Consider the following 6,000-nt stretch of genomic DNA (forward strand, 5'->3'; position numbering starts at 1 on the left):
TTGAGACAAATAAACAAGAAAATTTCCCGTTCATTATTGTGCTGGTAAGTCTATATCGACTTTTGTAGTTAGTAGTATCTTTTTCGTCCCAGACGCATTAATGACGAAAAATATAATGCTTGATGATTGAAAATAAATAATTCAAAACAACAGTGAAGCTGGCCAATATGATAAGAAATTAAAAGTTTAGGTAGGTCACTAATGAATGAACAGTGTATCATTATGTTTTCTCAATTGTGAGTGACAAACTTTAATTTTTATAGTTTGTCATAATAATTGTTCACCAAAAACAGAGGTGGCCCATGTTTCCCAAACAGTATTGCGACCTCACATCTTGTAAAAAGATACGCTTGGGCGCGTGACGTCATGCTCAAGTGGCATATGGTCACCATAGCCTCTGAGGCTCTGCTTGAGAGAAAAATATAAAGGGGTGCGTATAAAGTAAACGGATGCAACCTAATTCGTACCATGAACAATTCGTACCGTCAGTTCGTACATTGAAAAGATCGAGAGAAAAAATTAAAAAAGCCGAAGTCGCTGATCGCAGTTTCCGCAAACATTTTAAAATTTTCCGCAAACAAACAAAAACTCTTAGGATCATTTAAAGAAATTTTAAAATGTTTGCGGAAACTCCGATCAACCCTAACTCTTTTAAAATGTTTGCGGAAACTCCGATCAACCCTAACCCTTTTAAAATGTTTGTGGAAACTGCGATCAGCGACTTCGGCAAACTCTTAGGATCATTACCGGAAATTTTAAAATGTTTGCATTACCGGAAATTTTAAAATGTTTGTGGAAACTGTGGAAAAAACGGAAACTGCAATCAGCGACTTCGGCTTTGTTCTATTTTTTTCTCTCGATCTTTTCAGTTTGTTTGTTTGCGGAAACACCCTAGCCCTAAACTTTAACCTCTTTAAATGTTTGCGGAAACTCCGATCAACCCTAACCCTAACCTTTTAAAAATGTTTGCGGAAACTGCAATCAGCGACTTCGGCAAACTCTTAGGATCATTACCGGAAATTTTAAAATGTTTGCGGAAACTGCGGAAAAACCGGAAACTGCGGAAAAACCGGAAACTGCGATCAGCGATGTTCTACTTTTTTCTCTCGATTTTTCGGTTTGTTTGTTTGCGGATACCGATACTCAGATACCCTAACCTTTTTAAAATGTTTGCGGAAACTGCGATCAGCGACTTCGGCTTTTTTTAATTTTTTCTCTTGATCTTTTCAGGGTACGAACTGAGGGTACGAACTGTTCAGGGTACGAACTACGTTGCACCCAATATAATTGGATATAGAATCTTCCCCAACAACCAGTAACATCAGTGATGCCACTCTTAGTGTTTTTCCACTAGATCAAGTGTTTTTGGGTTGCATCTAGTGTTCTAGTGTTTTATTTTTGCTATCTAGTGTTTTTTTTAGCGATTTATCGCTATGTTGGTGTGCATAAGTTTGGACAGTGTTCAAAGTAGCCCCACCTATTTTTGTTTGGCTTCATCAATGTGTTTGTAGTGCTTTTCAAAGTGGACTCGAATTTTTTGTCTAGTACACCCAATGATGACCAAATTTGAGATATTTAGCATAAATCCTTTAAAAAATACACGTAAATGACTGTGAAAAGTGTTCAAAGTAGACTAAAGTAGGCTAGGTAGCGTAGCCTACCATATGGTATCGGAGGCATACATTTCGTCGGCTTACATTAAATGAGTGTGGAGTTCTTAGACTACACTAGGCTACCTCAGAGATGATTGTGAGTAATATTGCGTTTTTGACAATATATTTGCAAAGGCCAAATTTTGAGAAAATTTTGTTCGCCCCCCAAATGTTTTACTCTCCTACGGCTATGACTTCAGGGCTCTCACTTTCAAGGAAATTCAGTTTTATTCTGAAATTTTAAAGACTTTTAACACTCATTAACGCCATTGGCTGTAATTTTTGTATATTGTGCATGTAAATGATCGTGTATTTATGATACTAGTGTTTTTTTGTGAATGTAGTGTTTTTTTCAGTCAAATCTAGTACTTTTCCATGACAAGAGAGTGACAACAGTGGTAAGCATGACAAAGAGTGTATAAAATCTGGCAGACTTCTGCCAGCAAAACAAATGCCAGGTCTCACCTATTAAAGGCGGACAAATGGATGATAAAAGCTCATTTTTTTAAGATTCCTGTAAGAAATATGAACCTTAACGCTTAAACAAATTTACTCAGATTTTGATTTAAAATCTAGCTTATGGTGTTACTGTTTAGGCCTACTCTTCAAAAACAAGAATGACACATGGTTAAAATAAATTGGCAAAAAGTAAAGCTTTTTTCAACAGGTAAAGGAAAACAACCGTACGGTCCACTGGTCCTTTGGCATTCTGGAAGTAATTAGAGAGATGCTACAAAAATGGGGAAATGATGCTTCAAACTTTATTTTTTAATATGGTCCTGAAGAACTCACAATATGCAAAGCTCTATGAAATTAGTAGTCATCTGTTTTATTTTTTTTTTCGGCCATTTATCGGTCATTGACCAATTTTTTAGCAAAATGTCTGAAAAAAAATACAGTAAATTCGGTCAAAATGTCCGAAAAAATATATAGTAAATTCAGTCAAAATGTGAAATTGTTGAGGAATTAAATCACTTTGTAATTGCGAACCATTAGAGCAGGGGTGCACAATCTTTTTGCTATTGCCGGCCGCATTCAGATTAATTCTATAAAACACGGTATCTAACAATCATTCGCTATCTCCGCTTGCAGCAGATTGCGCATCAACATGGGTTACCGGTACTTGACAGGGTTCCATGTGATTTTATGAGCCGTAGGCTACTGCTTCCATGCTGGCTCAAGGCTCAAGGCAAATTCAACACGGCATCTAGTGAATTTTAAATAATTTTTTTTAAATTTGCGTTATCGTATCTAAGCGAAGAATTTATTCGTTAATATCTACTAAACTTTTCATACATATACCTAATAGTGCCATGAAATATCAAACGCGTTTTGAAATGAATTTATTTCGTCTGCGACATTGCAACCAGTGACTCCCTTTTCCATACGAGCAGATAAACTTGTAAAGTTGGGAACCTCGCGAGATACCATCAGTCTACAGTATGTTGCGTCTTGATCATAAAATAACCCAACTCCCATTTGGAATTAAATACCCTTTTCTCCTCTGCTATTGTTTTTTTTCTTTTCAATGGAGGCTACCGTTACAATGAAATTGGGTTAAAGAAAATGTTTATGGAAACTTATGATGAAAATGTTTCTCAAGCTCTAAAGTTTGAAATATTACCTATTTACTGTAGGCGGTGGGATGGCGCAACGGATAAGGCGTTGGCTTTCCAATTACGCAAACCTGGTTCGACTCCCGGCTTCAGCTGGTTGTTGAAAACACCGCTCACCTCTACCCAGGGTGTAATAAATTGGGTGGGCGTAGTTGCTGAAGTAAAGGCGGCCGAGAGAAAGGAACTGGCCACCCTACTCTTCTTAGTGCCGAAGGCTTAGTACAATGAGAACCTTATCTTCTCATACCCGACACTTGAATCAAGTATGGGACCCCTTTACCCTACTGTAGGCTATGATTACAAGGGTATCCAATGGTTTTAGATATCCCTGTATAATATTTAAAATACATTTCATTTTTTTAATGAAATAATTGTTTTATTTCAACAAAAAGGGCCGCCAACACATGCTTATTAAATTATGTTTTAACGGCCGCATAATTATTCATCGACGGCCATTGACGGCAGGTTGAACACCGTTGCATTAGAGCGTAACATGTTTTTTTTATTTAGTCATTCTTACTTGTTTTTATTCCTTTCCGTTGTACTGTATTTTTGTTTTGTGTTATTTTTGAACGTGTGTTAGTTTGCACTAAAAGATGTCTGCGGACGAGTGTTGCAAGGTTGAGTTTCGCTAATGAACGTTGAAGAAACGTTTGTCTGTTCTAACTTTTCTTAGATAAACCATGACAACGTTTCTCAGTGAAACTTAATGTTGTAGCTAGTCAGGAAGTGCAAACTTTGGTTTGTATCAGCTACTTGAAAAGGAATATTTTCATCAGAAAAAATGACCAAAATAAATAAAAAATGACCGAATATTTTCAAGTCATTTCGGGCAAATGACCGAAAAGTCTCAGCAAAAAACCAAAAAAACCAGGTAGTCGTGCACAGGGCTGCGATTTTTGCTTTTTTCGGTGACAAGGTCACTCGACACGCGCCATCACTATTCGACAAACGCCGTGCCTTACGGAAAAAAAAAAAAAAAAAAAAAAAAAAAGGAAAATAAAAAGGAAAAAAACTGAGAGAGGACTAAACATCGTCAGGTCGAGAAACAATCGGGGGGAGGGAGCATCACGTAATGCAATCATAAGAGTGCTGATTTACGTAAATTTTCCTTCGCCAGGTACTTCAAAGCAAGGTCTAAAAGCGACGCTTCACACGAGAAACTCCCAAGGCGTCAGCGCCGCCATTTTGAACACTGCGGTAGAATGCTTTGATGGAAGTTCCAACGCCTGGCATCAAACATTTCGCAACACACGTTTCGTGCTATTTGACAAAACGGGTTTCTTTTATAGACAGTGGCGCCGCCAGACCTTCAACAATGGGGGGGCAAAATATTGACAGTGCAAGACAATAGCATAGTCAAAAATTTTGAAAGGGGGGGTGTTGACAGCCAGTGGGCGCAGCCCGATGGCGTGTTCGCCGAAGGCGACACTTAGCGGCGGGGGGTCTGGGGGACCTCCCCCAGAAAATTTTGAAAAATTACTTTCAGTTTGGTGCATTCTGAGAGCATTTTCAACAAAATTGTGGGTATGAATATTTCTGTAAAATGGTGCTGTCCGGTGGCATAGCAAAAGGATAAGATCATGTTTTCTTCGGCATTTTTCGGAAATAAAGCTAAGTCTCTATGTTTTCTTGTTGCTAAATCCAGACTGAGATATTTGAATGTTTGGTATTGGCAAAACTCGCTATTTTAATGCAGTTTCGTTTAAAATTAGGCAAACTTTGTTTCAGAGACATAGGTTGATTGCTTTTTTTTGCGAGATTATTACAGTTTTATTATTTATCAATTTTCTCCTTGGTTGATTTAAAAAGCGATCTTATTCCGGTAAGTCACTAACTTTTATGCTCTGAAGTCAACCCAAAGTTTAGAAAATGTAACGTCATAGAGGTCATACATCTTGATGAGTGTCAAACAAAAAGCTTTGAGACAATGAAATTACTTTAGGCTACTTCTGATATATTCAAGTTTTGTATAACAAATAGATGTTAATCTAGATCTAGATCGAACAAGCGATCTCAGCAGTTGCAGATGGCTTGCATCCTTGCACAGTTTGACGAGAAATTACATCATAGGCTAAAGCTTTTCTTGTAAACAATGTATTAACATCCGTAAATTCAATTTGAAAGGTTGAAACCCCCGAACCCCCCTCCCTTGGCTACGCCACTGGTGCAAGACATGCAAGACAGTGGTATATTATTTAATTTCTCTTGTTTTCTACCAGGGCTGGAAAAATGTTTAGCTTCCCGGGAATCTGTTTTTTATAGAAAAAATTTCCCGCGGCTTACAATCTCGATAATGAGAATCAATCAATCAATCAATCAATCAATCAATGTTTTATTTGTCAGTAACAGGAACATAGGTACATGTTTGAAATATGCAATATACACAGTACAAAAGTTACACAAGTTCCCATACCGACAGGGAGACAACGAGACGACCATACGGTCTACTAGTCAATTGCCACCCTACGGAAATTACGATTTTGCCATTTAAAATAAGCTTACAAGAGAAAAATAATAATTGAAACGTTCCCGCGCTTCAACAACAGCATACGCATAAAAAAAACATATTGATGATAACGTAGGCCAAAACACAAAATTCCATGAAGCAAGCAGAGAATAATAAAGTTTCCGAAGCAACTGACAAGTTGGTTTCCATAACATATCACTTATTACGATGCACTGTAGCTTTGTAAAATTAACGTTTTGATCTCTTTTTTGAAACAATGAAA

Source organism: Aplidium turbinatum, chromosome 3 (genome assembly GCF_918807975.1).
Source record: "Aplidium turbinatum chromosome 3, kaAplTurb1.1, whole genome shotgun sequence".
Taxonomy (NCBI): Eukaryota; Metazoa; Chordata; class Ascidiacea; order Aplousobranchia; family Polyclinidae; genus Aplidium; species Aplidium turbinatum.